The sequence below is a fragment of the Lissotriton vulgaris genome, chromosome 6 (assembly GCF_964263255.1).
Source record: "Lissotriton vulgaris chromosome 6, aLisVul1.2, whole genome shotgun sequence".
Taxonomy (NCBI): domain Eukaryota; kingdom Metazoa; phylum Chordata; class Amphibia; order Caudata; family Salamandridae; genus Lissotriton; species Lissotriton vulgaris.
In genome coordinates, this window is record NC_141694.1 from 1,776,402,003 (window position 1) to 1,776,425,904 (window position 23,902).

The following is a 23,902-nucleotide window of genomic DNA, read 5'->3' on the forward strand; positions in this document are numbered from 1 at the left end:
GCTACTTGCTGCCAAGGAAAGGAGAAAAGGACTTTGCTGTTTGCTGTGTCCCCTGCTTGAGGAAGATCTCCAAGGGCTTGACATTGAGCTTTCCTCCTGTTCTGAAGTCTCAGGGACACAAAGACTCAACCACCAGCTCCCCTGAACTTCCTTGCTGCGAGTTCTGACCTGCAAAGAGGTGCATGCTATTGTTTGGGACCTCTAGAGACTGTTTTCTGCTGGGAACTGTAAAATCAATGCAACACCTTGAAGCGTGACGCATCCGTACCGGTTTCCGACGCATCGCCGAAGAAACCGTCGCAGCACCTGCCGCCGGTAGAGAAATCGCCACATGCCGCATCGAATGCAATGATCTCCGAAGTCCGAGATGACCGCACCGATTCCGACACAAGCCCTGCTGTGGGGCTTTAAAAATGCACGTATCGTCCTCGATCATCGCATTGAGGAACCAAGTCTGACGCATCATTAGGGGACGCAGTAAGACACCAACACATCACCTCCCCATGCAGTAAGAAACTGACTCATCACCTCCTCTCCGGTAAGGAAACGACGCATCACCATCCCTGAGTGTAAGGACCCGACGCATCACCTTCCCTGTGGCCCGTTTTGATTGTGTGCACGACACATCAAATGTACTTTGTGTGAAAAGTGTTGCATCCGCAAATTGCTTTGAATTGAACTATTTCTACCATCTGAAAGTAATATTTGTATTACTGTATTGTGGATTTATGACGTTTGGTCTTGTTTTTGTTTAGATAAAGGTTACTTATTTTTCTAAACTGATTTGTCTATTTGTAGTGTTTTCACTGTATTATTGTATGTGTTCACAAATGCTTTACGCACTGCCTCTGAGAAAAGCCTGTCTGCTCGTGCCAAGCTACCAAGGGGGTGAACAGGGGTTATTTTAGAAGTGTATCCCTCTTACCCAGACTAGAAGCAAGAATCCCTATTTGGACAAAGGTACCTACCTACCCTTGCCGACTAGAGACCCCCATTTCTAACAGTAATGTTTTCAATTTTCTCTGTTATTTTTGAGAAAGGAGATGGAAATGAAATAGGGCGGCATCCCATGACCTTATAAAGGAACTCAGTTTCTCCATATGGTCCTGGAACTGCTTGGTTATGTACAAAAGCCGTACAGTGTATGGCGGGGGCACTTTATTCCATATGTATGACTTATCTGCGCTGGGCTTGATGTGTGTAAGGTGTTCTTTCTATTTTGTTGTGTTGCACATTCTTGTGTTTTTTTGTGTGGTTAGTTGCTTTGCCAGTGCTGGTTTTACACGTAGTGTGCACATTACTCTTCATAGTTTACACATATATTTTGTAAGTTGAATGCTTGCCTTTTTTGTGCAACTCACCTTGTGATGATTTTACCTGATCAAACATTGTTTCATTGTTAAAGGGTGTTGCTGAAGCTGAACTTGAGAAAGACCTGGCGAGGACATTTAAAGTGTGTATTCGAGCATCCAACGATGAGGTATAGGAGAAAACATTTGACAATTGTGTTGAAATATTTTTCATATTAACAATTCATATGAATTGCTTTGAAAACGTTTTTATGAACTGTTTTGCCAAACTTGAATATTCGTATCGTCCCAGTTATATTTTCTTATTTTGTTTTTAGAAAATTGTTTTTTAATGAAAAAGGAACTTGATCATACATTTCAAGTGCTACTATTAAAAGTATATGTGACTCTATAGATTGCTTCTGCAGGCTGGGAAATAGTACCTTACCTTATTTGTGACCTGTTGATTCTCAATGCACTCAGTCATATTTTTCGCTTTACTACTTTATGAAAGTAAGTAATAGAGTGTAGCAATAAAGCCTTCAATCAATCAATCAAGCAATCAGTGTATTTATATAGTTTGAGGGTATCTAGGCGCTTGAGAGTCATGATGGTTCAGATGACTCAATCGAACAGCCAGGTCTTAAGCGCACTTCGAAATTATGTTCAAAACTGCAATCAGGCAAGGACCTCTTCGATCCGGCAGAGTGTCTGCGCGTGCAGATCAACGCCTTAGGGTTGAGGCCAATAATCTCACATGAAGTCTGAAGATAGGATATAGGGAATATGTGATAGAGACATCTAGTCACAGATTCCTTACCTTTGAGTTATCCCCAGGTGCCAGACTGGATGTGGAAAACTTTCCACAGCAGTACCTCTGCTTGTCTATAGGAGGCGTCGAGCAACTCCGTAACGACATCTTCTGTAGGAAGTGATGTCGACAGAGTCAATATAAGCCCTCCCCATCACACTGACATCAATGTCTTCCTTGCCGCGCTTCCATGCGGATCCGGAGAGCGGTACCTCGGGCCATTTTTGGCTATCTCAACGTTTGTCGACGACACTGAGTGCCTTTTTCTGGATGTTTATGGGGTCCTGTGGACTACGATGTCGATCCATGGCCCTCATTCTATTTGCATGTGGTGTCTGGGCTTGCACTGTGAATCGGAAGGGTGTGGCTCATGTCTTCAGCTTCGGTCATTGGCGTTGCAGGAGTGCCTCATGACGCTGTTAGCAGCGCAGTGGTCAAATGTCTCTCATTGGTCACAGTCTTTTCCTCCCTCCGAGGACCACTTGAGGGTCAGCTCTCAAAGTCCTTCATCTTCGCTGTCGACTGGTAAGTCCCTCCATACACTCGGTGTCTTTGACATGCCTCCGATTCCTGCAGTTGCGGAGTCAGAGCGAGACTGCCCCGAGTCTTCTGGTATTCCCCGGCGCTGAGGTGACTCTGGATCAAATGAGGGAATACAATCTCTCCCTACATGCTATTTTTAGTTCTCCGCCTCCCTCTGGTGTGCATCTCAGCTACAAGGAGGCCGGAGAATCCTTGATTGACTCCTCGCCGGCAGGACTCTCTCAGTGTCAATGAGGCCCTCTGGATCTGTGATTGAATCCATATCGGCTCCGGTGCACACCCCTTTGGGGTTCCCACATGTCACAGTGTTGGTTCCGCCAGCGCCAACCACTGCTACTATGTCTCTCCTCACCGATGCTGAGGTGTCACCTCTTCGGCGTCGGTCGACATCGGGGGCAACGTCGGCAGAACAGTTCTTTCCAGGCTACCTTCCTCCATCTTTGGGGTAGCCCCCTACTATTTTCCCCTTGGGGGACGAGTATTTTGGTGAAGTCTGTAATGACATGAGTGACACTACTCGGCCTTCTCCGGAGTTAGTTTGGGTGTCTGACCTTGGTGAGGCTAGTGGCCTTGACTCTTCGCCTTCCTCTGGCTTGTTTTCTAAACCTGGCTAGCTCTGCTTTTGCTGAGCTTCTGAGGAGGGTTGATGCGTTTCTGGAGCAGCAGCTCCCTTCTGTGGAGGTAGCTATTGATCCCTAATTGGGGTGTTTCATCAGGGCCCGATGGGGGCTAAGCCCGTGCTCCCCTTCAGGGAAGTTCATTTTGATATTCTGTTGGACTCCTGGGCTAAACCCGTTTCAAAGGAATCTGTGGAGGTCTATAGCTCACAGGCACCGTACTGCCTCTTCAGACAGCCTTCTCCGCGCAGCTTTGTGGTTCAGGCTGCTACAGCCTCCCCCGACATCGACGCCCTGCCTGACGTCTCTCCAGACAGGGATTCCAAGAGTCTAGATGCCCTTGGTTGTTATATCTTTTCTGACACCAGTTCCGCAATGTGGTTCCTTAATACCACCTGTGTTCTGATTTATTTCTCTCACGTGTTGTGGGAGTCGGTCTCGCGCCATTTCCCCTCCATCCTGGATGACACCCGGAACACTCTTGCTGAGTTGATCCATGATAGCCGTCAGGCTGCTAAATTGCTGATTCGTTGTGGAATGGATACCACAGGTTCTGTTGAGCGAGCCATGGCTCTTTCAGTAGCTCTTCGCCAGCGTGCCTGGCTACGCACATTGCGATTTTCGAAAGCTGTTCAATACGCCTCGGTAGACATGCCTTTTGATGGTCAACTTCTGTTTGCCACTCATGCTGACCCCTCTTTACACCATTTTCTGGATAGTCAGGGTGGAGCAAAATCTTAAAAGCTCTGCTTGCTATATCTGCTCCTCTTTTTTCCCCTTGTACTAAGCTTGTACGGTGAAAGGTCACCTTGTTTTTCCTGTACATGTGAGCTGTTTTACAACTGTGCCATTAGCCTTTTTTTCCCAATGCTTTCCTATGAGTAGCACCCGGTGTTGTGTTCCTGGGTCCTGCAGGTATATTTTATTGCTTCCTGAATTGCCAATGGCTGGCTATGTTCCTCGTCTTTGGTGCCCGCATTGTTTCATGGCCCTTTGGCTTCCACATCTGTCGATGCAAGGTGTTCTTTTGTTTTTTTCTTTCCAGGTTCCGTGTGGAGTATTCTACTTGTCTTGTGCAGATGAACTGTTGCCTTGTTCCCTGTCCTCCACACTTTGTCGGTATGCCCTAAGGGCTATCCTCCATATGTTTCTGGCACTTGGTACCCCTTATAGGGGACATCTCGTCGGCTTTGGTAGGATGGTGCATGGAGTTTCTTCTTGCTCTGCCCCCGCTTTGTTAAGTGCAATCTCCATCCTAGCTGGGGGTCTTTTCCTTGCACTCTATATGGCGCCCTTCCTTCCTAGCAGAAGCAAGGGAAGAGGCAAACTTCTTGACCTGGGGTACATTGTCAGCTACTGCTCTAGGCGATGTTCTTTCTATCCGGCTTCGCGCCTCCTTGTGGTAGTTCCTGTTCTGCAAGGGTACGAAAGACTCTTCTCATTCCTCTTTCTCTCAAGGTTCGCTGTGGATGTACCTTGTCCGTTTCTTTCACCTCCATAGTTGTGGTATTCTATGGGTTTCTGGCTGTGTTTCAATTATACACTCCATCTGTTAGTTCAGTTCTTATACAGATCGTTTGGTTGTGAATCTCCGCTTGTAGTGTTGGCCTTCTCACACCTATTACTCGGTCTATCCCCGCGGCTTCAGCCAGGTCTCCTTTTCTCTGGCTGATATATTTTCTTTTAAGGTGGAGCCTGGTTATCTGGGTAGGCCTCCCCTGTGTTGGCCTTTGCTCACCTTGCTCGTTTTGCAGTCCCTGATAGTGGTCTTCGTTTCTCTGTTCTAGCTGGGTTGTTTTTCACCTGCTGTTTTCTCTATCAGTCATCTCTCAGCCGCATGACTGTCACCATTCAGTCAGTAGTGTACTTTCTATCCATTTGCTTTCCATTTTTCTGGGAAGGGTGATATCTTCTACCCCTTATATTCCTTAATAGGATCCCATCTGGCTTTGCGAGACCGCCGCTGCCACATCTCGGTCAATGTCCACTGCCTCTATAGATGCTGATGTTCTGCTGCTCTTCTTAGGAGGGAATGTGTTTTTGCTTCCGTTGCTGAGGTTTTCCCTGTGTCCTGCAGAGCCTTCACTTGTTCTTTGCTTTGCAGTTGCTAACCCTTCCTTCTTTAAAGGTCCTATGTTGCATGGACTGAGAAGGCTCTCTTCTTTTTCGAAGTGTTTTCTATGACCACGGCCGGTCTCTTGCAATTCTTGTTGTTATTGTTTGCCATGGTTTCTTATGGCATTGGTTGGTGCTCTCTATGATGCTCGCTTCTATGGCCGGCAGCTTTGCCTCAGTGGAATTGGCTATTGTCCTTTGCTTTTCCCCCTGTCCACTAATGGTCTGGTTCCCGTTGTGGGTACTCTGATTGTGTGAGGTGTTCTTTCCAGCTCCTCTTTATTCTTCTGCCGTGGGTGTCTTTCCCATTGTTTCCCCATCCTTGCGGATTTCAGTTCCACACAGGTTTTCTGCAATAACTCTGGCAAGCGTCTTCTCTCCTTCCCTACCTTTCCAGCAGCCGGTTACACTCTCTCTCCTATGAGACAGGCTAATCCTGGTCGTGGTTCTTACTGGACCAGTTCGCAGACCCACCTCTGGGGATGGTATTGCTTAAGTATGTAATTCAAAGGTAAGGAATCTGAATCTAAATGTCTAAATCAGATGGATAAGTTACCTACCTTCGGTGACACCTTATCTGGTAGAGATAGAATCTAGCTGCAGATTCCTTACCGACCCGCCCTCCCCTTCACTCTGCAAACTGGTTTGTCCTTTCTTTCTCACATCCCTTTTGATCACTCTTAATTTAAATGTAAAAAGAGACAAGGACAGCCATTTTACTAAAAGAAGATTCTTTATGGGTACAATATTTCCTCTGCATTTTAGCACGGAAAGTGGTCACTGAAGAAAATGACGTCAGCGTGCTGGGAGTGGGCTTATATGGACTCTGTCGACATCACTTCCTATGGACAAAATCGTTACGGAGTAGCTCAGTGTCCCATATCGATGCGTAGAGGTACTGCAGTGGAACGTTTTCTGGATCTAGTCTGGCACCTGGGGATAATTCAAAGGTAAGGAATCTGTGACCAGATCCTGTCCCTACCAGATGTGGCATTATAGAAGGTAATTCACTTGCCCTATTAGGCTCAGAATTCAGGTCTGCAAATGGTTCATCTTTAATTTGATTGTTGGCTCTTATCAGATAATATCTCTAAAACATCCATCTAAACAGCTCCTTTCATGTGATCCTTTTGCATAGGGTAAGCAGGTATGCTCTTTGACATTCACTTCGTTTCTCCATTCCTGCAGGTAGCGAGTCGTCTTTTATTGTTTGCACTGATCATTCAAGTTCTGTATGCCCATTCCCACTCAGAAAACCAGCCAGACTGATCATCATACAAGGTGCCATGTGGAGCCGCGCATATCCGCGGTCTCGCGTTACCAACCCACAGCGGAGAGCTCTTCTCCTATCACTGTTGCTGACTTATTTGCCAGGGCTGGCAGGCAATAAGGTAGATCATCTCGCCAGATGTATCACAACACTCCGTAATTAGGTGATCATTCAGTTTCTCTCTGGCTTCTATGCTCACCTGGCTGAAGGCCTCTTTACATACTCTAAAAATATATATATATATATTTTGCCCAAATTTTGTGCTTGAATATGTAGTTCCACAAATTCTCTGTTTTTTTTCTCCGGTAAGAAGAATTCTGTGGCTGGTCCAAAGAAACACGAGCCTGTATTTACAGCATCGAGTTATACAAGGACATATAACATATTTATAATCTATCTTGATTTTATATCTGCAAAGTCTTATCTAACAATGGGTCTCATTTGGTTTTAACTTGAAGATTTCCTCTCATAATTTTTAAAAAACAATAAGTCAGTGCAAAAGGAGGAAATCAAACATATATTGTTAAAAATGTTATATATATTTTTGTATTCTGTATTTTATGCGGCAATATTGGAATGGTTTTAAGTAACTATGCAGGAAATAAAGAACCTTGAACCTGTTTTTTTTTCTCCGTCTGCCAATCACTTTATGTCTACTGAAGCCACTTCCGGTCACCAAATGGAATATAGACAGTCTCCATAAGCGCAACTGAGGCTGCGAGGTTTGGGTTATGGGCCCCTTAGCTCTGTCTATGCAAAGTCCACTGCTTCCAGTGTTGATCACTGAAATCTGCAAGATGAGGAGGGCCAAAGAAAATCTCCTGGAAGAAAATGTGGTTCCTCCTGCTGTATGCATCCACTGAGTGTCATTATGTGTAAGAAAGAAATCTGAAAGGGGTGTGAAAGGATATCTGTATCAGCCACAACCTGACCCCCTGGGGTTGAACATTGAAACCAGGCAGAGGACAAGTGTGCGTCTGATCCTCCTGCACAATTATCTGACTCACTGGTTGGCCAGGCTTTGTTTTTTATAATTTGCATTGAGTGTTAAATCACTTCCCTTTGTACTGTGATCATGTCCCTCTCTGCTGTGTTTAATTGCTATTTAATATGCTCAGGGAACCCAGTGTGAAAGTGAGAAACAAAGGCAGTGGATTGAAGGCATTCAAAGAGGGGGATGTGGCAAAAGAGAGGGAGCCATTGGTGTTTTCATGGAGGACATTCAGAAGCTTCACAAGCAGTATTTTTTCTGTTCTTTGACTTTGATGAATGCTTTGTCCCTCATCGCTTGCCGTTGCTCAGGTGAAGAAACAGAATGAAATCTGTAACTCCACTGAAAACCTGCCTGTCCTGGAGGCGGGAAAGCGAGTAAACACAGTGCTAGTAATTACTCCAGTCCAATTGACTTTGAGAGATGAAGAGCGGCCCCAGTGACTGTCCTCTTTGTGTGTGATGGGAGATAAAGGCTGCCAGGGGAGATCTGGCAGACCAGCCCAGGCCCTGCAATTTGTGACCTGGCATTTTAATGAGACTGTTTAGTGGCTGCCACTTCTGACACCAGATAACAATCTGTCAGGCCGCCGTGCAGACGCCCACGCTGAGGGGCTGCCGCGCAGACGCCCACGATGAGAAGCCGCCACCCACGCTGATGGCCAAACTCAGCACCACTAATGAATACATTGCGCGGGATCATAGGCGGCACATCAGATGGAGGCCTGTCACTCTTGCGCGTGTCGTTTTTTTCCAGTTCTCTTATTGTTGTGTTGTATGGACATTGCTTACTAAGGCAGAGCCTTTCAACTTCTCTCGACTCAGAACTAAGGCAGGGAAACTGTGACCTTAGTGACCTCGGCGGGGAAAAAACCCTCAGCAATTTTTAACATCCTTTTCCAGATTTGATCAGATTTTTGGTCGAAACATTGTGCGTGGAAAGAGATTCTCGAAATCAACAAAGCAGAGGGCTCTAATTTTCATCACTGTGTATCCACTTTATGCCTTTACCGGGAATCAAGGTAATTGCTATTGATTGAATGTGCATGGTTGCCTTGTTAAAGAAGTTCTACATGGATATTGATGTACGAGTCGATTGTTGTGTTCGTCTCAGCTCATGAATTGTAACCAAAGGATGCAGCTCTCATTGCAAATGTAGTGGTCGGATTTGGAGGTTAATCGTCAACAGTTCAACACTGTATCAGTAGAACATGCAGCGCGGCAAGAACAGCCAGTGCAACATATTTTGCAGTGAGGCGAATGCATTTTAAGGAAGCTAACTGGGTCTAGACACTAGTGACTAGTGCAATCAACTCCTGTCTTTCTCATCTCTTAACGTCATCTCGATGAAACTGAAGGAGGTTCTGTGGCTCCCGCACAAGGCCTGTGTCATCTTCAAGACCATCTGTATCACTTACAACCTTTTGAAACAACATCCCAGCAAACCTTTGTGAGAACCTTGCCTCCTCCAGCGGGCAACACCACTCAAGGAGCCACGTCATCTCGCGACTTGAAACAAACAGGTGTGCCTTCTCGGTCTATGCACCCAGTGGCCAGAACAACATCGGAATTGTCCAACCCTTGTGCAGCTCTGAACAAACCGAAGATAGATGGCTTTTCAGAAAACTATCACCTTAACCGCTTGGTACCCACATCTCTCTGTAAAAGTTCACTATTGTTCCCTAGGTTCTCACTCCTGCTTCTAGCCCACTGTGGCTCCGCAGCAAGGTTCTCTCTATATAAATACCCTTGCAAATGTGCATGCATACATATATAGTCTTTGTTTGGTTTTGCTACTCAATCGACACAACTTTTCTAGAATGGCAAGTAAGTGCAATGGCGTGGCTAGACCTTTTGCCGCTCGAATGGTCCCTGTTTTTCCCACCCCGTGACCGCCTTAGGTAAGAGTGTGGGGGGAGAGGATGCCGCTTACCCCAAAACTCGTGCCACCTGGGGCAGACCGCCCCCCTTGCTACGCCGCTGAGTAGGTGTGCACGGTCACAGGGGTAGAGCCCCTTCGGGTCCTGTTTTGGAGACGTGGTCATTCCAATGCGAGTCATGAGGGTTCTCATGGATGACCTACCCCATCTTCTTCTCTCCTTCCGATGGCTCTGGGACGGCAGCAGAATCACCGCACATTACTCAAGCTCAGGGAAGCAGGCTAGGACCTCTTGCTTATCCAGGATGTACTTAACATCGCAGGAGCTTCAGTTGCTTTGGGGACCAGCAATTGGAGGGGGGGGGGGGACAGATGGGGGATGGGTCTAGTGACACCAGTGATGTCTGGGTTTGTACTACCTCATTATGGACAAGGGAAGCCTATTCCATTTTCATACACTGGAACTCATCCCTGTGCCAGTGATACTCTGTGAACACAGCATCGTCCTGGTCACTGAACAGCGGGACGCTTTGCCCAAGTCACTTCCGCATCTAAGGTGTAGGGAGGTCTGTCTATGAGAGATTTAGAATCAAAAATTTGCTTTGGAACAAGGAGTAACCCCTAAGCATGGAATTAGGTCTAGAAAGCATTAGGATACATGTAAGTAGTCCCTACAGGATTCATGCGACAGAGGAAGAAGGGGAGGTGGGTCCAGCACAAATTGGAATTTGATTTGATGAAGTCAAGCAGATAAACAGGGCTTTAAGTGGGCCAGGTCCTGCTGGTGCTCAGCACCAGCAGTACGTAAAAAGCAGGTGCTGAGAAGGATTCCTATTGGGCTCTCCATTTTTACCCTCACCCTCTGGGAAAAAAAAATCTTAACTCTGCAGCAATACCACAGCTCATTTCCTTTGAGGTAACGCCAAAGAGACTCGTTATAGTTGTTTGACAGTCTCAACATTTCAGAACTGAAGCATTTTCAATATTCCATAACGAATCACTAGTTGTTTCTTATGTATTCTATGCAACTAACAACCTTTGACAAAGCCAATAGCCCTGGCTTGTAGTAGGTGTAAAGTTACGTGTTGCATTGTATATCTGGATTCAATCACAGAAGCAGCAAAATACCAGTTTAGTGGCTCACTATGCTAAGCACAGATTTTCAGCGGGCATGTTTTTATGCCACGCCCTTAACTGCATCGGCCGCGCCCCTCCAGCCCTATCCTGGTTAGGAGAATGCATGAGGAATAACTTGGGTATCAAGTATGGCAAATCCACTTTGCCTTCTGTTCTTTGGCAGTCTTTGTTAATGTGAATGTTTCCGGGAATCTGGTTTCCGACTTGCTTCATGGAAGGTGGTACTATTTTACATACCTAAAAGAAATGGTGGCCATCTATGCCTAATAACAGCACATTGTGGTGCACATTGTGGTTGAAGAAACAACTACAGCAAAGGCAACCGTTAAAGATGGGCAGGGGGGATTAATGTGATTAATATGAGGCTAAAGCCTATTCCATGGTTATTACTTTATTCATTATGGAAGCATTTGACAAAATACCCCAGTAAGTATTTTAAGTGAGTGTACACGAGGGAGGGAAGCTTCAGAAAACTATCAAGCATAAGCAAAATATTAAAAAACTATATAGACAAAGAATTATTAAACATTCTGAATGGAATCACAGGTGTTGGGTCTTCCCTCCCAGAAATGATATTATCCGTGTTCATTGCCAGAAGGCAGGTCCCAGCGGAGAAGGCGCCTCGCTCCCCTTTGGAGTGTTTCTTAATATGAATAATTACGCGTTATTATTCTAGCCCGAGGGCCGGCAGCAGGGCTCATCGGTAATAACACCCGGGCAGTGCCGGTACCAGCCGAGCGGCCTCCGCTCAGGAGAAGGTCCCCCGGTGATGACGCCCCGCGCACTCCATCCGTGACCGAGCCGTTTAATTACGAAGAACTTCCGTCTCCATGCGAGGCTCATTACAGTTGCAAATTATGAATCATATGCTTCGGTATTTACTTTAAGGTCACCACATGTTCTATTACGGTCCCATTAGCTCTCTAAATGTGTGCTGCTTTTGGGATCAGGAAATCACGAGTGCATCAAATTAATGGTGCGCCAGGAGTCTACGTCACCTGTTGCTGCTTTATTTCATTTGAAATTAAAGTGTTCCAATGTGGGTTTATTTTTTTGGGTTGGTGGCGGTGCTGTTTTTGTTTGTTTTCACCTTACAGTTTCAAGAGTACTTTGTTGTGATGACAGTCACACAGTCCACGTCACCCAAGGGTATGCGTGTTTCGCTGTAGTAAAACATTTATAAACAAGTTGGATGTAGAGGACAGATGATAACTTTTTATAAACGTCACTTTTGTCTCCATTTATATCTTCCCCGCCTCTGAGGTTGGTGGTAAGAACATCTCGTGCACAGCATCTTTTCACCTGCGGGGCATTCTTCATCCCTGGAGTCTGGAGCTGAGCACAGAGGGTACCTAGGCGGGGTCTGAATGTCCCAAACCCAAGATGGCTGCCAACGTCTGGCGGGATTACGTAGAAGGTCACATAACCTTTAGTAACGTGACTCCTCCTGCCCCAAAATGTGGTAGGCACTCTTGCCCAAGACAGAGGTGCAAAGCATGGCCATCAGCATTGCTGTTTCTCGTTTTTTCCCGCCCTAGGCGAGAATTAAAAAATGCCGCCCCAGGCGAGAATTGAAAAATGCGACCCCCTCCCCTAATTTGCTCAATCTTTTCGCTGTTTGATTTCAAATACACCCCCCCCCCCTTTTGCCGCCCTAGGCTGCCGCCTATCTTGCCTAATGGTAGAAACGACCCTGGCCGTCAGCCATGCACAGCAAAGCACGAGACCCAGGGAGTCACTTTCTGCTGATCTCTCCTGCACCCAGACCCCATGAATGAATGAATGAATGAATGAAAATAGAACTTATAAAGCGCACGTACACCTACGGTTTCTTGGCGCTGACTCCAAACCAAGGTGGCGCAGTCTACTGTGTGGTAGAGCAAACAGTTAGTGAAGTGTGAGGGGTCTGGGCACACCCTGCACCCAGTTCTCCTGCTCCCAGAGCAGAGTTGGCAATGTATAATATGCAATGGGTAGTGAACACTGCTTTCACCTCCCTCCCCCCTCGCCCCCATCCAAGTGCGCCCTGGGCTCTGGGCATGGCCGTCCGCTAGGTCTTTGTGGCCATAGAGCAGAGTGCACCTCATATGCCCTTCACCCATATTGCAGTCCTCCAAAAGCACTGGTATGACTCTTTGGTACTCGCTTCAGTTAAAACTCTGCTTTCTCCATCCCTTCATCTTTGTTTTTTTCCCTCCTGTTCAGTTCCCTTCGGTCCTCTAGGTTGCTTACCTGTTGTTTGTGGGTACTGATTTGTTACCTACTTTGGTCTCCTTGTCTAGGCCTCCTCTTTTCTGGAGCAGCATTGACATTTTATCTTCGGCTTCTAAGCAAAGTTTGCAGTACACCGGGGGCATGCCCTCTGATTAACTCTGTTACCTTAAATTGTAATTCCTATCGTATTGTATCAAGACATGTAGTAGTTTATCTTCACCAGTAGGTGGAGGGGATGACTTTAATAGTTCTTCCTTGAAACACTGGGACCCTTTAATCCAGTCTTAGTTTTCCAAAACCAGCTTGTAGGACTGTCTCCCTCTCTTGCTTTCTCTCTCTATTCTTACCAGCTTGCGTAGCTTGAGGCCTTCTGTTTAACCATGTTGGATTTTTCGAGAATGGCTCTGGTGCTCTCTGTGGCACTCCCAAGGCTAGATGTGCTCTTCCCTGTTTATTCACTCTGACGACTCTCACCCTGCCACCTCCTGACTCCACACCTCTACACACTCTGGTACCTAAAAAGAAAGTCTGGACCATGGCACCATTTTCTGTTCATCCTGCGCCTTCCATGACACCTCCCTGGAACCTAGTACATTACAGTGCTCAGAGTTCTTATTAGCACCAACTTTTAAGTCAGCTGAAATTATTCTTATGTCTGGAAGAGAAGGTCAGAATCTTCTTTGATGAATGACCTCTACCTATGTTGGACTGAAAATGCGTCTAGCCGCCTCCTTCGAGCATTGTGCGAATTAAGTTAGCATTTGCGGCACCATTTTGTCTTTAGCCGCCATTTTGTCTTATGATCGAAAGTAAGCTTCTGTCTCATTAACTGTCTGCCTCAGCGAAAAGGCTGCTTCGAGTTATTTCTTCTCATCGTATTCCGGTTGAATCCTAATGCTCTAATGAATTGTTTATTCTGCCTTCGCATGCCTTCCTCTCTCATAGCCCTGCTCCCACAGTAGAGAACGTTGAGCTTGAACAAGAGAACCTTTAGAATGTGTTAACATGTACCCGTACTGCAGGTGGTAGCTCATCCTTCTGTGCGTCCTTTGTTCGTCTGTGCCCGAGCTGGAAAATTCCAGTCTGGGCGGGTCTTTTGGGGGTGTTGGAAATGCATATTATGTTTTACCAAGTGTTCTGAAGTTAGTCCCTCTGCAGCTATCTCATGAGGCTGGTCTGATTGGGCTCCGCTGCAGCACAATACTGATACATAACTTGGTTTGTATTCTCTACTGTTTCACCGACTCTTCATTTCTTGGAAGGCAGAGAGGTGGTCCCGAGTGACCCGGGTGACCCAATTCGGGTCACTTCCTTCAACTAAGCATTTTGCTAGGATGGAGAAGTTGTTTGGCTCTGATCATGACACCCTTAAATGTTGTATAGAATATGCTGACCTGAAAGCCTGCTTCGTCTTTCCTACTCTAATGCTGCGCTGTATCTTGAGTTATAAAATGACATTTTTCTGGATACATAACCAGAAAGGAATTTGCCTTCTTACTCCACTGGTCCTCCAAAGAAGGAATTGTCATCCTTAGCACAGTGATATATAAGACTGCGGAAGCCCTCCTGGGAGCCACGGTCTAATATTTGCTTAGAAATGTAGCAGCCAGTTACTGCTAGACACCAGAGGGTTAGCTATTCAGACTGTCGTACTCATCGTACGGCATATACCATGTCTATCAGACGATATCTATTGCTTGTCGGAATTGTCCAAACTGGTGCTAAAGACTTGGCGCTTTGAAGCAGATCCTGAATTGCGGTGTGGATTCTGCAGACACAGTTGCGCAGTCCATGGGCACAGCCTTCACACTACACTGTCTGGCGCATTCAACTAGATTTCCTAGAGAAGTCCAGACCACATTGATGGACCTGCCCTTTGATAGCGAGCATCGTTTCCCCCTCTTCTTCGCTGAAACATTTTAAGAATAGCAAGGCTATGAAGGATGCACTGGACCTGGACCAGGCCGTTTCATCAGTGATACAAAAAATGTTGGGACACCAATATCTTCCAGTGGTCGGGTGTCTAATTTTTTCACCAATTGGATGACAGTAATTACAAACTGCTAGTTCCTTTTGTTGTTCCACAAGGGCTATGCCCAGCGCGTCCTGTTCCTGTCCCTCTCTCCAGACCGTCCTCCTTCTGACAAAACGTGCTGTCCGGCACTTGCTATGATTCTGGATGTTGAGATCCCTTTCTAGCTGACAAAAGGGACACAGAGGAAGTGCCTCTGATAGAAAGGAACATGCATTCTATTCTTTCAATTCTGGATATTGACAAACTCAAGCTGTTAATTTGGCAGGACAAGGTCAAGGTGCTGTCTGTGAGTGACGTCTTGCTGACCTTGAATGTGGGAGACTGGCTGGTGTCCCCGGATATCCAGGATGTCTACTTTGATCTGCCAGTTCCCTCAGTTCACAAGTGCTACCAAAGGTTCACCAGGGGATCCAAGAACTATCAGTGCGTGGTCTTGCCATCAGGGCTGATGGCCGCACCTCATGTTTTGATTAAAGTGCGAACAGTTGTGGTGGCTTTATTTAGATGGTCACGGGACCATGCATTTCCTGGGAGGATCTTCTCATCATGCCACTAGGTGACGCTTCAGGGAAAGTCTTCTGTGACCAAGACTCCACGAAGAACGTATATAAAAGAGATGAGTGTATCCTGACCATCATCTCGGAGAGCGGTAAAAAAACCATAACTGATTGTTCAGAAAGTGAAACATCAATTTATTGCTGCAGAGAAGTAGTTTGGGACCTGTACAAGGCCGTTATTTTAATACCCAGGCATTTCTAATCCTGTTAGAAACCAGAGCCAGTCTTGATAATGTTTCAGGGATTGCTTCCCGCCTGCTGTTGCATTGTGGTACTTGTATGCCTTACCTGAGGCTGAGAGATGGAGAGGAGATACATCATGGATTCAGTTAAACTCTGAAGCACATGTTATTACCTCTCCATGGCTTTCTGCCATGTTCTAAAACATTTCTGAGCACCCGTTGCTTCCTGGAATCTCCATTCACTCTCTCAAGCAGACAGATGGGGGACAGTCTTCACCTGCTGTCACTTGAATTTGAATTTAAAACATTTGTAGAGCGCAGCGTTCACCGTACGGTTTCTTGGCGCTAGAGTGGAGGATCCAACAACTGAAGGCGGAATGAACCTTTCACAGCGCATGGAATGACCGAGTTACACAGGGAAAGCCTGTTTGAATAGGAACGTTTTAAGGTCTTTGCGGAAAGAGGAATATTGAGTGGCAGAACGAAGGTGGTCGGGGAGAGAGTTCCAGAATGCGGGAGCCAAGGTTGAGAAATTGGCTCCACCCCACTTTTTACGTCTGAAACGTGGGATTTGCAGGAGAGACTTAGAAGAGGAGCGGAGCTCTCTGATCGGGACATATTCATTGATCAGAGAGGAAATGAAGGCGGGGGCAGTGCCTTGGTGGGCCTGGAAAAACATACAGCCGGTTTTAAAAAGGGAGCGCTCCTTAACGGGAAGCCAGTGGAGTTCCCTTAGGAGGGGTGTGGAATGGTGAAAACGTGGGAGACCATAGACCAACCGAGCCGCCTGGTCTGGACCATCTGGAGCTTCCGCAGGCTGTATGCCGGGATGCCGTTGTAAAGGGCATTGGCATAGTCCAGCCGCGAGAGATCACCAGGGCGGACATGATCAACTTAAGTGCCAGGGGGGAGAAGAAGCGGGAGACAGTGCGGATGGTTCGAAGAGTGAGGAAACATGAAGAGACTACAGAGCTAATTTGTGAGTGAAGGGTGAGTTGGTTGTTCATTTTAACACCCAGTGTTTTAACTGTGGAGGAAGGGGTGGGGGAGGGACCAAGAGAGGGGGGCCAGAAGAGAGAGTTCCAGGGACTGGAAGAACCACCAGTGAGAACCAGCTCGGTTTTATCCGGGTTCAACTTGAGATGGTTGTAGTTCATCCAGTCCCTGATGAAAATCATAATAGACTGGAAGTTTGAGGCAGAAAAGGGAGAAGAGGAAAGGTCAAAGATGAGCTGGAGGTCATCCGCATAATTGTACACTGTGACCTCCAGCTGTTGAAGTGCGAAGATTAGAGGGAAGATGTAGAGGTTAAACAATAAGGGGGAAAGAGAGGAACCCTGGGGAACACCACAGGTGACTTGAAGTGGGGTGGTCGTGAAGTCTCCCAGTCGAACCGCCTGGGTGCGGTCCCTCAGGAAGGAGCATTGTGCATCAGCAGGCTCACACCTTTTTTTGTTGCAATCAGTCCCACCCTTTGTGGGCGTGAGCTTGAGGAAGGATTGGAGACTGGATCTGGATTCAGACTTTTTGCTGTCAGCTGCCTTTAGAGGTGCAGACTCGCCACCTTTCGTTTCCAGTGGCCGGCACTGGTGATCCTGTCTTTGAGAGCCCTCAAAGAATCCTGATTCCAGACACTAGTTTTGCACCAAGAACCAAGCTGTCTTGTGCAGTGCCCCCTACATCACAGTCTTTTCATTTTTCTGCCTTACCTTCTTAGCTTAGTATCCTGAATCTGTGTTTTTGTTTCCTTTTAGACTTCTGACCATGTATATGCTGAGTTGGCAGCATTTCCTTTCTTCTTTACATCTGTTGCTTTTGTCTGTAACCATGTTCTGAGTTCCTCTGTTGGTCCCTTGTACCAACAAGGCAATAGTTGTCCCAGTGCCTTTTGGCTACATCCTCCTAATCTGTGTTCAAGTTTTCCTTTATCAACAGGGCATTGTTTTATCCCACTGGCTGTCGGATAAGCCCACTCTCAATCTCTGTGTTACTTTTCATGATTTCTGAGGTCCTGTTATTGTTTTCTTGTTGTGAATTCTTCCCTGACTTCTCGGTACCTCTCTGACATTGTGTTAGCTTAATACCTGTGCTCAGTCACTGTTGTTTATTCTTTCCAATTGTCTGGATTTTACTTGGGATCTTTGTCTATCCTACATTCTGGTTGTTCTTTCAATTCTGGTTTTCCCTATTGAAAATCGGTCTATTGCCAGCTGCAGCTCTGTATCTACTTGCAGTGTGCCCTCTAGACTGGTCTCCTGTCCAATCAGGTAATGAAAAGGCTTCAGTTGTTACATCCAGCTCCCTTCGAGTCTTATCTGTCTTCGAATTGTCAGTCTGGGTCCACATTTATACTCTCAATACCAGCAGGTCCAAAATATGACTTTGCTGTAGGACTTTTGTTCATACAATCTGTTACCATCAGTCCAAAGGGATTTCCCTAAGCTTCCTGGAGAACCCTTGCCATATGACGGTACATACCTTCCTTTGATCAAACATCCTCACTGAGTACTCTTGCTTCTCTTTTGTCTCTATCCTGGTCTCTGCTTTCAGACTGCTTCATTCCTTTGCAGTCCTGTGACCACAGATTCGTCTCCTGAACAGCCATTATTTATCTTCTGCTGTTATCTTGCTTACACTTGCCTTCAGAATAACCTGTACCTCCCTGAATGATTGGCTGGTAAGATGGAGCCCCTGGCATTGATCAGTGCACAATGGCACTACTTCATGACTTGGATTTTGCCATCTTCAGCAAAAAGTCCTATCTACCTCAAACATAGAGGTTTACCCCATAGGTGCAGTGCTGGAAATAGAGCACATGATGGCCTGTCATCCTCAGAGGATCATGGATATTCAGGAGACTATTTTGAGGTTTCTGTTTCTGACTTCAATGCATCTTCTGGTCTTGGAAGTCCTCACTCTGAATGATTCCCTGGGGAACACTATAATATCCTTGCACACAGCGTGGCATGCACCACTCCCTCAAAGTTTACCTACACTTTCCATCAGCCATGTATACTTTCAGTGGCGATTGTAGGTACACATGGCACCATCATGACGTTGTCAACTTAGGAAGTTCAGTTGCACTGGACTCACCTTCGGTTCAGATGTGTTGCTGTGCTGCTGGAATAAGGACAACTTTGTGAAGCTATAAACACCTTCATGTTCAACTTGTCTCAGGATCTGCTTTACGTGTTTCTACCCATTCCACCTCAGACAAGACTCCTGCAGAAGTTCTGAGGATTTGGAACAGTTGATCCTGATCAAGCAAGATTGTGCGTGAAGAGATCTGGTTTGTTGGTACTCTGCATTTGGACACTGCGTCTTCTCCCATGCAGGATTTTGGAGACAGAACAATGCCAGTGCGAGCCCTTTTGTCTCCCGGATGATGTTGGCGATGTCCTATAGGCTGACAGAAGCCCGCTACAGGCTCCATTGATTCAAGTCCCTAGATCAGCTTTGTGCAGTGGCGTGAGTCAGAAGGCTTGGATCCCTTCATATCAGGCTTTTATGAAATACTTTATTTCATACTGTCCCTTGAACATAGGCGGATGGCTGAGGCCACAGATAATGGTTACTTAGGAAGCCTATTTTCTATTGTGTGGGTCCCTGACTACCCATCATTGTTTAGATTACCAAGAGTGGCATGTCTTCTGAAATATTTACTTTATTTGTTCCCTTCCACTATGTTTATGTAACTGGGATTTGAATTCTGTGTTAATTTACTGGAATTCCCTTTTGAACTAAGGCACAGTAAATCAATTCTTCTTACTGCTGTCGGTAGTAATAACTGCAGCTCTTAGGGTTAGAGAACTTCAGCCCACTCAGTTTTTCTAACTTTCAGAGCTTTGTACCTCAACAAGTTGCTCCTCCGCACCGGTCAAGCCTTCTTGCCGAAAGTAGGTTCAGTTTTTGGATACAGCTTCCAGCCTTCCATCTTTCCTCCCACTGGACACCTGACCCCGGACCCCATGTACATCGACTGCACCCGACAAGAAAGAGTGGATGATCAGATCTTTGTGAGCTTTGTGGGAGCCAAGAAACTCACGGTGGTGACCAAAGGGACCATTTCAAGTTGGATTAAACAATGTATTAAAATCTGCATTGCCTTAGCAAAGAAAGACCCTGTGGAGCGCATTTGTCCCGACTCCACTAGGGCCATGGCTGCTTCTGTGACTCTCACCAGAGGCATTCTGGTGGCTGACACCTGCCAGACAGCCACACAATCACCACAGCATACCTGGGCTGAACATTACTACCTCATAACCCAAGCATACAGTAACTGATACTCTACCTGGGCTTACTGCCCAGGGAGTGCTGCTTCCCATCCCTACAGCTTGTGGCTCATAGTTTTTGGAACTCATTTTTTAATTTCGTTTTTTTCTGATAAGGAGAGGATTTTGTCTTACAGATTCCTTACTGCCCCAGTAAACTCTTATATGTGCTGGTTTTGTGGCCTTAAATCATCAATGGGGGATGGAATAGCCTATATTTAATGAGGCCCTACTCCCCGGCTCCTCCCAGGAAACAGTACAATTGTTAGCAACAAAGAGGTAGTTCCTCTATGAAGTTGGCATAAGTAGTTGTGCCAAGTGGCTGGGGAACGTGTCGCTAGGAAATCTGGAGAGGCAATCCAGGTTGTATGGAGGACGGTAGGTATGATGGCTTTGTCTGATCCAGTAAACAAATTTCCCTTAATGTGGTTGGGACCCTCCAATCCACCTATGAAGCACCATACACCTCTAATTGAAGTGGAATTGCTAACCGGTACCCCAGCAGGGGGTACTGGCACACACTAGTACATACTCATTGACTAGCGAGGGTACACCTAGCCCCGACAGGGGGCACATTGTTTTTTTTGGTCCTGACGGAGTGCCGCTCAACGGTTGGGACAAGATGGCATGAAACATGTTGACCTCATGACACTAGCGACCTCTTTCGACTAGTAGCTATCCTGGTACCTAAGGACACACAAGATAGTACCACTGTTTTTACCTAGTCCTGGGGCCCATCTCTGATTAAATTGATTGTTTTTGGGTTCCAGAGCCTATTTTAAAGTCACCTTTCACCCATTAGCCTCACTAGAAAACTGCCCACTTGCATTCATCATTACGGCATCTTCAGATCAAAAGATCTCCGAAAAAGCATCCCCAGGCCCGCCAGGCATTGCAGACGAGGAGCGCCCAATGATGAAGCATGACACCCTAACAGGTGCGCGAGGGCATTAAGATCCGAAGTACAGATCTACTAGCAACACGAACTCCAGCCACTTGGCGCAACTACTTGTGCCAACTTGGCTGAGGAACTATCCTTTGTTGATAACAATTGTACTGGTTTTGAGGCCATCATTGATGCTGTCTCAGTTCCTGCACTCATGCCTCGCTGGGATGAGAAAAAAGTATCTGGAACAGATGTCAGCACACCGGGTCCTTTTGACATGATGGTTAAATTCATCTCTGCCTGGCAGAGTCATGGCTGAGGCTGCATGGAACCACTTGAAGATGCTGGGGAGCAGCTGCAGGAGGAAGTCTTTTCTGCACCATTCTGAGGCATGGATGGAAATTTTTAAAGTCAGAAATCCTCGGGAAGATAAGATATCCAGCAGAAATATTGTTCCCGAAGGTAAGTCATATTTTCTTAAAATTTCAATACAAAACCGAATAACTACTGAAATTCCTCGATCATGTGACAGCTATCCCAGTGCATTGGTCAGGGTGTCTAGCATCAATTCACAGATGTCAGTACAAAGTATATATTGAATGTGCTCACTGGTGACATCACATATGCTTTGGTGATATCTCATACAAGACAGGAGAGGCAGATGCAGTAGAAGGTGTAAAGGTTTCTCCTTGGAGTAACTCCAGTCCTCTTACTCCTTCAGCCTACTCCACTCCCATTAACCTCAACGTTTTGCCTTGAACCTGATTCTGTGTGAATATGTTCTTTATGCTGGGAGACAAGACACCATGGGCCCGATGTAGGTAAATCTTTTTTACCACTTCATAAATACCGATTCATACCGAATCGGTATTTAAGAAGTGGTAAAAAAGAGAAGGGCAGATGTAGGTAATTTTATTTTAAAAATTACCGAATCGGAAGGAATTGGTATTTACCGATTCGGTAAATACCGAATCGGTAATGCCCATTGATTCCTATGGGCATTGAAGCCCATAGGAATCAATGGGCATTACCGATTCGGTATTTACCGAATCAGTAAATACCGATTCCAGCAAGGGTGCAGGGGGTGTCACTTTGACACCCTCTAGCACCCCCAATACTGGCTTGTGTGCCATGTGGCACACAGACATGCCCTAAGGGCATGTCTGTCTGTCACATGGCATAGGTGTGCATGCACACATGTGCATGCACACCTGGATTCGGTATTTTAACACCCAATTGGAATGGGTGTTAAAATACCGAATCTGAAAGGCCTGTGGGACTCAGAAGAGTCCCACCTACATCTGGAAGATACCGAATCGGTAAAAATACCGATTCGGTATTTTACAGATTCTGTAAATTTACCGATTCGTTAAATATACCGAATAGGTAAATACTGGCCCCCTACATCTCAAAGTGCCAAATACCGGTCGGAAACGGCTGATTTCGGCCGTTTCCGACCGGAATTTGCCACCTACATCGGGCCCCATATATCTAATTTATGGAAGAGGTGTGGCGCAGCGACCAGGGTGCCTGACTTCGGACCACAGGGTTCACGGTTCGATCCCTGGCGGCAGGTTAGCCCAGCACCATGTGACTCTGGGCAACAGCTTTCTTAGGGCTAGATGTAGGTAAATTAGATTTACCGATTCATAAATACCGAATTTTACCGATTCGGTATTCATGAATCGGTAAATTTAATGTAGGTAATCATTCGGTATCAAATACCGAATCGGTAGGATTCGGTATTTACCGATTCGGTAATTACTGAATCGGTATTTGCCATTGATTCCTATGGGCCTTGAAGCCCATAGGAATTAATAGCAAATACCGATTCGGTAATTACCGAATCAGTAAAAATACCGAATTGCCAAGGGGGACAAGGTGTCACTTTGACATCCTGTAGCACCCCTGTTTCTGGCTTGTGTGCCATGTGACACACATACATGCCATTAGGGCACAGATGTGCATGTACACAGGAATTCGTTATTTACCAACCAATAGTATTGGGTGCAAAATAACGAATTCTTAAGGGCCTGTGGCACTGTTACTGTGCCACCTACATCTGGATTTACAGAATCAGTAAATTTACTGATTCGGTATTTTACTGAGTCGGTAAATTTACCGAATCGGTAAAGTTACTGATTCTGTAAATCTCAATCCCCCCTGCATGTCAAACACCAAATACCGGTCGGTAACGGCCGAAATCGGCCATTACCGACCGGTATTTGGTCTCCTACATCTGGCCCTTAATGTTCCCGACTGCCCCCAGCGCCGGGACACCTCACCGGAGGTAGCTGTGCTTACAAATGCTGGTATTTCATAGACTGGAGATTGAGTGGGTGTTTGGGGGTGTCTCAGGAGTGTGCTTGTCCCGGTCTATCCCCAATCTAAAATATTTGCTCAAGTATCGCCTATAGATAAGGAATTTCAGTTATACTAACAAAGCCCTGTTTATGCCTTGGTAATTTAAACTGTAATAATGTATATTATATTGTAAAGATTTTTTTATTTTTTTATTTCAGTTATTTAAATATTTTGATACTACAAACGTGTGTAAAAGAGGTAAGTGTATCCTAACGATTATCTCAGAGTGCAGTAAAAACCTACTACTGATTGCCCATTGAGTAAAACAGCATTCTTTTTTTGAAGAAAAGTCATAAACGGAGCTAATAAAAAGTGAATCACTCACAGTAAAGGAGCTTGCTGCTGTCTTGCATGCAGAGGTAGACAGCATTTGCATGTGAATTCAACAAGATGTTATTTATACGGAAGGAGTTAAGAAAATGTGTTTGTGTGCATTCGTGCGGTGCTCTTTACTTAAGCACAGTGTCTACAATTTAGTAAACTATCGTTTTAGGAATGTTGTGAGGAACTGTACCATAGTTATGAAAACATTTACCCCAAAATGCATGGATGACATTTTTTGTCATTGGGGCGGATGGTTCTTTTATATGGACCTTTTTTGTTTTATGGACCTGTTTTTAGGTTTCACCTGCAAAGCGCTGTGCTTGTGGAATCTATTGCATTCAATATAAATCTTAGAAGGGGTTTACATGTCGCCCCCTTGCTTCCTTTCTTGTCATTGGTTTCCGTGCCTGTCCCTTAC

At 45.9% G+C, this 23,902-nt stretch overlaps 1 protein-coding gene across 1 annotated transcript in view; it reads left to right on the forward strand.

Moving 5' to 3' along the window:
• The first annotated feature begins 1,408 nt into the window (after positions 1-1,408).
• LOC147709469 (bifunctional epoxide hydrolase 2-like) overlaps positions 1,409-23,902 on the forward strand; it is a 179,300-nt gene continuing 156,806 nt past the window's right edge. The window contains exons 1-2 of the mRNA XM_086928033.1: positions 1,409-1,480; positions 23,319-23,358. The gene's annotated coding sequence lies outside the window, so the exon portion shown is untranslated. The remainder of the gene's footprint in view (positions 1,481-23,318; positions 23,359-23,902) is intronic.